Here is a 10,520-nt window from a genome sequence, read left to right as displayed (position 1 = left end):
TAACCCAGCTGAAATCAGTATTAGCTACTTTACCTTCCTTCTAGGTGTGTGTCTGAAATTCCAGCTCTGGGGTACATGCTGAACAGGTTCTGCTTCATTCAGCAAGTTATACCAGAGAAAACAATTTATTAGTGCTGTTTCCTAAGTGATACTTGTTGGGCAGTATTTCTAAGAGATGTTCTCTAGAAAAATGGTTCTCTGGTCAAATAAGCTGGAAATCACTGTATTATACAGTGAGGATCTCATGGAGGATTGCACATTGGCATATTAAAGGTTTTATGAAGTTTTGCAGGAAAGAAGTCATTTAACTTTGCTTAACCAAGCATTTATTCAGCCTATTTAATAAAACATTTTTAAAGGAGTTTCATTGTTGTAATTATTTGTAAAACATCTATTAACATTCATGGAACAAACTTCAAGAAATCTTGAATTAATGTAAAAAAGTCTCATTAAAATAGATATTTTACAGACTCAGACCACAGCTTAGTTGACATGTACAGTCAACTTACTTGATAATGTACAGTCTATTCAGAGAAAAATACAGTACTTACCCTCTTTAATATCAATAATGCTCCCATGTGCACAATTTCTTTTATCTACATTATATTATTTGACTCTTAAAACCACTACTTGAGAAGGTAGGGCAGATATTATTCCAGTTAATGTAAGAAAAAATGAGGCTGAAATGGGTAGCATCATCAGCTACTCAGACACTCAGAGATATGGTGGTTGATGACAAGACACTGCTTCACAAATGTATCAAACCGTCTTATCTCTTGTGATCTTGCTTGGTTGGGGGGACTTGTGTTTAGAGTTGTACTTTTCATAATGGTTGCTGGTTCATGTTGATCTAGCAACATCCTCTTTGGTGATTCCCATTAACGGTCATTGGAAAACATCTTATGTAACATCTGGCTGCGGTGGAAAGAGAAGTTTATGGTCATAGAAAAATACAAAAATAAATATTCTATGAGAAAAGATTAGTATGAATTTGTGTTCCAGAGAATTGAAATAACTAAAAAATACAGTATGAAAAGAATTATAAAGATTGGTTATTATGGAGTTGTGTTAACTTTCACAAAAATTACTGGACATTGAGTAACAGCCCACAAGTCGACAAGAATTATAATTACAATGTTTTTCAAGCAAGTAGGTGTAGGGGTTTTTATCTAACATTTTTTCAATAGAATTATAGGATTTTACATTTGAGAATGGTTTTACAGATCAGTTAATCCAGATCCCTTATTTTACAAATAAGGAAATAGGCCAAGATGAGTTAAGGGCTCTACCAAATACTTAGTGCTTTAGTGCAAAACTGGACAAGATCCCAAATCATCTCACTCTTCAAGAAAAGACTGCCTGGAAATTTGGGAGCAAGATGGCCAAATAGAAGCCTCCAGTGATTGTCTTCCCCGCAGGAATGCCAAACTGAACAACTATCCATACAAAAAAGCAACTTCATAACAACTAAAAATAAGATGAGTGATCACAGTGCTTGGTTTTTACATCATATCAAGGAAAGAAGCACTGAAAGGGGTAGGAGACAGCCTTGAATCACTGACATCACCCTTCCCCATTCCCTGACAGCAGCCATGTGGCACAGAGAATCTGTGTGCTTGTGGGGGGAGGGAGAATGCAGTGATTATGGGACTCTGCATTGGAACTCAGTGCTACCCTGTCACAGTGAAAAGCAACACAGGACAGAACTCACTTGGCACCCACAGAAGGAGCATTTAGATCAGCCTGAGCCAGAGGCAAATCATCCATCACAGCAGTTAGAACCTGAGTTCTAGCAAGTCCTGCCGCTGTGGACTACATTGCTCTGGGGTCTTGAATAAACTTGAAAGGAAGTCTAGGCCATAAGGACTACAATTCCTGTGGTGGAGTGGACTTGGGTACATATGACCTAGTGAGACACCAGCTAGGGTGGCCAAGGGAGTGCTTCTACTACCTCTCCCCCAACCCCAGCAGTGCAGCTCATAGCTCCAGGAGAGACTCCTTCCCTCTTTAGAAGAAGAGAGGGGAGAGTAAAGAGGACTTTGTCTTGCAACTTGGATACTTGTTCAGCCACAGTAGATAGGGCACCATAGTCCTGAGGCCCCCATTCCAGGCTCTAGCTCCAAGATGACATTTCTAAATATACCGTGGCCCAGAAGGGAACGCACTGCTTTGAAAGGAAGGACCCAGTCCTGGGAGGATTCATCATCTGCTGACTAAAGAGCCCTTGGGCCCTGAATATTCAGCAGTGATAGCCAGGAAATACTTGCTGTGGCCTTGGGTAAGACTCAGAGCCATGCTAGCCTCAGGTGTGACCCAGTATATTCTCAGCTGTGGTGGCTTATGGGGACGAACTCCTTCTGCTTGAGAAAAAAAGAGGGAAGAGTAAAGGGAACTTTGTCTTGCAGTGTGAGTGTCAGCCCAGCCACAGTGGGGTAGAGCAACAAGAGGGCTCCTGGAGTACCAAGTTTCAGGCCTTAGCACCTAGACAGCATTTCTGGACCTGCCCTGGGTGAAAGAGGAGCCCACTGCCCTGAAGGGGCAGATTCAGGATTGGCAACATTCACCGTAAGCTGACTGAAGAGCCCTTGGGCCTTGAGTGAATATTGGCAGTAGCCAGGCAATACTCACAGTGGGCCTGGGGCACTGAGGACCATACGAAGAGATTCTTCCACTTGAGGAAAGGGGAGGGAAGAGTGAGAAGAACTTTTCCTTGAGGCTTGGATGGCAGCTCAGTTGCAGTAGAATAGAGCATCATATAGATCCCTAAGATTCTCTACTGCAGGCCCTGGCTCCTGGATGGCATCTCTGGACCTGCCCAGGGCCAAGATGAACTTTCCGCCCTGAAAGGAAGGACACAAGCCTGGCTGGATTTGCAACCTACTGATAATAGATCCCTTGGGCCTTGGGTGAACATAGGTGGTAGCCAGGCAGTGTTCGCTCTGGGCCCAGTGCTGTACTGGCTTCAGGCCTGACCCAGAAAAGTTGTAGTGGTGTTGGACACAGGGGTGCTCTTTCAATACTCCTCCAGCTCCAGGTAGCTCATCACAGAGAGAGACTCTGTTTGCTTGTGGGAAGGTAAGGAATGAGAGCAAGAGTCTCTGCCTGGTAATCCAAGGAATTCTTCTGGATCTTACTCAAGACAACCAAGGTGGTACCTCTATGAGTCTGCAAAAGCAACAGTGATACTGGGCTTGGGGTTTCCCCTAAAGTAGATATGGCTGCAGTGAAGAAAGACTAGATCATAACACCCAAGTCCCTTTGAATACCCAGAAAGCCTTCCTAAGAAGGATGGATACAAATAAGCCCAGACTGTGAAGACTACGATAAATACCTGACTCTTCAATGCTCAGACACAGACAAACACCCACCTGCATCAAGATCATCCAGGAAAACACGACCTTACTAAACAAATAAGGCACCAGTGACATATCCCAGAGATACAGAATTATATGACCTTTTAGATAGAGAATTCAAAATAGCTGTTTTGAGGAAGCTCAACAAAATCCAAGATAACATGGAGAAGGAAGTAAGAATCCCATCAGACACGTTTAACAAAGAGATTGAAATAGTTAAAAAGAATCAAACAGAAATTCTGGAGCTGAAAAATGCAGTTGACATACTGAATAATGCATCAGTCTCTTAATAGCAGAATTTATCAAACAGCAGAAATAATTAGTGAGCTCAAAAACAGGCTATTTGAAAATACACAATCAGAGGAGACAAGAAAAAAAGGAAAAACAATGAAGCATGCCTAAAAGATCTAGAAAATAGCTCAAAAGGGCAAATCTAAGAGTTATTGGCCTTAAGGAGGAGGCAGAGAGAGATCAGTGTAGAAAGTTTATTCAAAGGGATAATAATAACTTTCCCAACCTAGAGAAAGATATCAATATCCAAGTACAAGAAGGTTATAGAACAGTATGCAGATTTAAGCCAAATAAGACTACCTCAGGACATTTAATAATAAAACATCTAAAAGCCAAGGATAAAAAAGGATCCTAAAACCAACAAGACCAAGGAAACAAATAACATACAAATGAGCTTCAGTAAGTCTGGCAGCAGACTTCTCAGTGCAAACTTTATAGGCCAGGAGAGAATGGTATGACATATTTAGAGTGCTGAAGGAAAAAAAATTATCCTAGAATAGTGTATCCACGGAAAATGTCTTTCATATATAAAGGAGAGATGCTTCCTCAGACAAACAAAACCTGAGGGATTTCATCAACACTAGATCTGTCTTACAAGAAATGCTAAAGAGAGTTCTCCAGTCTGAAAGAAAAGAATGTTAATGAGCAATAAGAAATCATCTGAAGTTACAAAACTCACTGGCGCTAGTAAGTCCACAGGAAAACAGAATATTTGTGTCAAAAAACAACATATGAGTGTAAACTATTCATATGTTGAGTGGAAAGACTACAAGATAAACCTACAAAAATAATAACTACAGTAACTCTTCAAAACATGGTATAATAAGATATAAGTAGAAAGAACAAAAAGTTAAAAAGAAAAGGGATGAAGTTAAATAGTAGAGTTTTTATTGGTTTTCTTTTTCTTGTTAGTTTTTTTTAAAGGCAATTAGTGTTAAGTTGTAATCAGTTTAAAATAATGATTTGTAAGACATTATTTGCATGCCTTATGGTAACCTCAAATCAAAAAAACCACAACAGATACAAAACAAATAAAAAACAAGGAATTAAAAAATACCACCAGAGAAAATCACCTTTACTAACAGCAAGATGCAAGAAAAGGGAAAAAGGAAAAGAAGACAACAAAACAACCAGAAAACAAACAAAACAACAGGAGTTAGTCCTTACTTACCAATAATAACATTGTAAATGGACTAAACTCTCCAATCAAAAGACATAGAGTGGCTGAATGGATAAAGAAAAAAAAGACCCAACAATCTGTTGCCTACAAAGAACACATGTCACCTATAAAGACACATATAGACAAAAAATAAAGGGATGGAAAAAGATATCTATGCAAATGGAAACCAAAAAGAGCAGGAGTAGCTATACTTATATTAGACAAAATAGATTTTGAGACAAAAACTATGGAAAGAGACAAAGAAGGTCATTATGTAATGATAAAGGAGTAAATTTAGCAAGAGGATATAACAATAGTAAATATATATGCACCCAACACTGGAGCACCCAGATATATAAAGCAAATATTATTAGAGCTAAAGAGAGAGATCAACCTCAATATAATAATAGCTGCAGACTTCAACACCCCACTTTCAGCACTGGAAAGATCATCCAGACAAAAACAACAAAGAAACATCAGACTTAATCTTTACTATAGAACAATGTATCTAATTGATATTTCTAGAACATTTCATCCAATGGCTACAGAATACACATTTTCTTCTCAGCACATGGATTATTATCAAAGATAGACTGTATGTTAGGCTACAACAAAACAAGGCTTAAAAAATTCAAATTATTGACATCATATCAAGCATCTTCTCTGACCACAATGGAATAAAACTGTAAATCAACAACAGGAGGAATTTTGGAAACTATACAAACACATGGAAATTAAATAATATGCTCTTGAATGACCAGTGGGTCAATGAAGATATTAAGAAGGAAATTAAAAAATTTCTTGACACAAATGTAAATGGAAACATAACATATCATAACCTATGGGATACAGTGAAAGCAGTACTAAGAGGAAAGTTTATAGCAGTAAGTGTCTATTTCAAATAAGTAGAAAAACTTCAAATAAGCAACCTAACATTGCAACTTAAAGAACTAGAAAAGCAAGAGCAAACCAAACTCAAAATTAGAAGAAGAAATAATAAAGATCAGAGCAGAAATAAATGAAATTGAAATGAAAAATATACAAAAGATTAATGAAACAAACATTGGTTTTTGAAAAGATAAAATTGACAAACCCTTAGCCCAACTAACTAACAAAAACAGGGAGCGCTCAAATAAATCAGAGATGAAAATGGAGACATTACAATTGATACCACAGAAGTTCAAAGGATCATTAGAGGCTACTATGAGCAACTACATGTCCATGAATTGGAAAACCTAGAAGAAATGGTTAAATTCCTAGACACATATAAACTACCAAGATTGAACTATTAAGAAATTAAAACCCGGCCGGGCACGGTGGCTCAGGCCTGTAATCCGAGCACTTTTGGAGGCTGAGGTGGGCGGATCACGAGGTCAGGAGATCAAGACCATCCTGGCTAACACAGTGAAACCCCGTCTCTACCAAAAATCCAAAAAAAAAATTAGCTGGACGTGGTGGCAGGCGCCTGTAGTCCCAGCTACTCGGGAGGCTGAGGCAGGAGAATGGCGTGAACCCAGGAGGCGGAGCTTGCAGTGAGCTGAGATTGCACCACTGCACTCCAGCCTGGGCGACAAAGTGAGACTCTGTCTCAAAAAAAAAAAAAAAAAAAAAAGAAAAAAAGAAATTAAAACCCAAACAGACCAATAACATGTAATGAGAGCAAGGCCGTATAAAGTCTCCCAGTAAGGAAAAGCCCAGGACCCAATGGCTTCACTGCTGAATTTTATCAAACATTTAAAGAGAAACTAACACCAATCTTAATCGAGCTGTTCTGAAAAACAGGGAAGAAATACTTCCAAACTCATTTTTCTGAGGCTGATATTACCCTGATACCAAAACCAAAAAAAGACACGTCAAAAAAAGGAAAGGACAGGCCAATATCTCTGATCAATATTGATGCAAAAATCCTCAACAAAATATAAAAATACTGAATTCAACAACACATTAAAAAGATCATTCATCTTGATCCAGTGGGCTTTATTCCAGGGATGTGAGAATGGTTCAACATATACAAATCCATCAATGTGATACATTATATCAACAGCATGAAGGACAAATATCATATAATCATTTCGACTGATGTTGAAAAAGCATTTTATAAGATCCAACATTCCTTAATGATAAAAACCCTACAAAAACTGGGCATAGAAGGTACATACCTCAACACAATAAAAGTCATATTCAACAGACCCACAGCTAGTATCATACTGAAAGGGGAAAACCTGAAATTTCCTCTGAGATCTGGAACATAACAAGGATGCCCACTGTCATGTTAGCACTGTTATTCAACATAGTACTGGAAGTCCTAGCTAGAGCAATCAGATGGGAGGAAAAAGGGAATCCAAAAAGGACAGGGAGAAGTCCAGTTATCTTTGTTTGCAGCTATTATATTTGAAAAAACCTAAAGAATCCACCAAAAAGCTATTAGAACTGATGAACAAATTCAGTAAATTTGCAGGATACTAAAATCAACATGCAAAAATCAGTAGCATTTCTCTCTCTCTCTCTTTTTTTTTGAGACAGGGTCTCACTCTGTTGCCCAGGCTGGAGTTCACTGGCATGATCTTGGCTCTGCAACCTCCGCTTCCGCCTCCCAGGCTCAAGTGATCCTCTCACCTCAGCCTCCCAAGTAGCTGGGACAACAAATGTGCACCATCACTCCTGGCTAAGAGTGAGTGTGTGTGTGTGTGTGTGTGTGTGTGTGTGTTTTGTAGAGACAGGGTTTTGTCAGGACAGATCTTTCAAGTTGTCCAGGCTGGTCTTGAACTCCTGAGCTCAAGTGATCCGCTTGCCTCAGCCTCCCAAAGTGTTGGGATTATAGGCATGAGCCACTGTGCCTGACCCAGTAGCATTTCTACATACTAATAGCGAAAACTCTGAAAAAGAAATCACGAAAGTAATTCCATTTACAATAACTATAAATAAAATGCATAGGAGTAAATTTACCCAAAGAAGTGAAAGATCTCTATAATAAAAATTATAAAACATTGATGTAAGAAATTGAAGAGGATATAAAGGAAATGGAAAGATACTCCATGTTCATGCACCAAAAGAATCAGTACTGTTAAAATGTTCATACTACCCAGAGCAATCTATAGATTCAATGCAATCTCTATCCAAATACCAATGATATTTTTCACATAAATACAACAAACAATCATAAAATTTATATGAAACCACAAAAGACCAGAAGAGCCAAAGCTATCCTGAGCAAAGAGAACAAAACTGGAGGAACAACATTACCTGACTTCAAGTTATACTAGAGAGCTATAGTAACCAAAATGGCATGGTACTGGCATAAAAACAGACACATAGACCAATGGAACAGAAAAGAGAACCCAGAAACAAATCCAGACATCTGCAGTGAACTCATTTTCAACCAAAGTGCCAAGAACTTCCAATGGGGAAAGGACAATCTCTTCAATAAATGGTGCTGGAAAAACTGGATATCCTTATGCAGAAAAATGAAACTAGGGCCCCTATCTCTCACCATATACAAAAGTAAAATTAAAATGGATTAAAGACATAAATCTAGACCTGAAATTATGAAACTACCAAATGAGAACACTGGGGAAACGCTCCAGGATATTGGTCTGGGCAAAGATTTTTTGTGTAAGACCTCAAAAGCGTAGGCAGCAAAAGTAAAAATAGACAAATGAAATCACAGCAAGCAAAAATGCTTCTGCATTGCAAAGAAAACAATCAACCAAGCAAAGAGACAGCCCATAGAGTGGGAGAAAATATTTGCGAACTATCCATTTGATAAGAGATTGATAAACAGCATATTTAAGAAGCTCAAACAACTCTATAGGAAAAAAAATCTAATAACCTGCCTTAAAAATGGGCAAAAGATCTGGATAAACATTTCTCAAAAAAAGACATACAAGTGGCAAACAGGTATATGAAAAGGTGCTCAATATCATTGATCATTGGAGAAATGCAAAACAAAACTACAATGAGATATCATCTCACTCCAGTTAAAATGGCTTTTTTCCCCCTTAAAAGACAGGCAATAACAAATGCTGGCAAGGATGTCGAGAAAAGGGAACCCTCGTACACTGTTGGTGGGAATGTAAATTATTACAACCACTATAGAGAACAGTTTGGAGATTCCTCAAACAACTAAAAATAGAGCTACCATAGGATCCACCAATCCCATTACTAGGTATATAAATATATGCACCTACTATGCACATACCTCATAAATATGTGTGCCTATTATGTACCCATAAAAATAAAAAAAAAAAATGCTGTGTATTATAGTGAAAGACAGTAGGCAAATTCCCAGGTTCAGATCTGATTGCTTTTGACATGCAAATAAGTCTCCAGAACATGAATAGAAACCTAGCCTCTGTACCAGAATCTGACTGTAAAGACTTGGACTTTCAATTGTCCTCTTACATCTTGGAACATTTAATTACCTGCTATCCTGAAATTTGTAGAATTCCCATACCTGATTATCTCTTGCTTTGAGAAGCTTGACTCAACATCAGTGTAATTTGACATCTTGTTCTCCTAATTCATCGTGGCTGAAAAGATTTTTCTCTTGTTCCGTCTTCATTGAGTTTTCATAGATTCGTTCCACTCTCACGGCTTAATGACTTTGGGTTGTCTGTTGGCCTTGTGAATCTAATTCCTATTAGCAATGTTTCTCTCCCTTGAACTCAATTTCTTCTGGCATTTCCTCCTAATGAGAACACTGAAGTAATAAATTCTCTCAATAAAATTCTCTATACAGTCACAGTCTGAGTAAGTGGAGCCAGACTACTTATGCAGGTGAGCCAGGTATAAGCATACCTTCTGGCCCAGACACTTGTAAATGAGACAGTATCTGCCTTGCAGAGCTTGTTTTAAGAATTAATAATAATTTTTACAAGATGTCTGGTATGTAACAGGTACCCAATAAATGGAAGATATCAGTATTAACATTAGGTACAGGGCTATCTCTTTGAAAAGCAATTACATTAATGTACCAAAATGAAATATTAATATGATAAAAGCTATCCCATGTGTGTACAGGGGAGCTGGGAGAGGGGTACAATTCAGTGAAGTCTAAGTGCCTTATCTCTTGGGATCTTGCTTGACCCAGGGCTATATTAATTCTTTGCCAAAACAGGCCCCTTGTTTTTCAGACAATATTTTCCTCAGTGTACCTTCTGATTAATATTGAGTGTGAGACTAATGGCTATTAGTGGGGGATGCATTGAGTATTGACTCATGTTAAAATCAATATTCAGAATAGAGGGAGGTTGAAGCTGAGATACAACTTACATCATGGAAAGCATGGCTAAGCCATTAGCAATTTCCACCTAAACTTAAAAGAATGAGACCTTTTTCCTGGCTTCCTATAGGTTATGTGAACAATTTTTAGAATTCCATTTTGACTTATCTACAGCATTTTTGAGTGTATCTCTTTGTTTAGATTTTCTAGTGGTTGCTCTAGATACTACATTCTATCTATCTATTTATCTATCTAATCTTAACAGTTTACTGACACTGACATTTTACCAGTTTGTGAAGAGTAGAAAATTTACCTCTCTTTAAGTTTCTTTACCTTCTCCTTTTTAAGATAGAGTTGTCTTAAATATTTCCTGTCTATATCTTGAGCACCACATCATATAATACTATAATTTTTGCTTTAGCTATCAAACATAATTTGGAAAACTCAAAAGAAGGCAAATATATTGTACTTCCCTATATGCTTACTCTCTCTGCTG

The sequence above is a fragment of the Pongo abelii genome, chromosome 6, assembly GCF_028885655.2.
Source record: "Pongo abelii isolate AG06213 chromosome 6, NHGRI_mPonAbe1-v2.0_pri, whole genome shotgun sequence".
Taxonomy (NCBI): Eukaryota; Metazoa; Chordata; class Mammalia; order Primates; family Hominidae; genus Pongo; species Pongo abelii.
Note: the sequence above shows the minus strand (reverse complement) of the source record.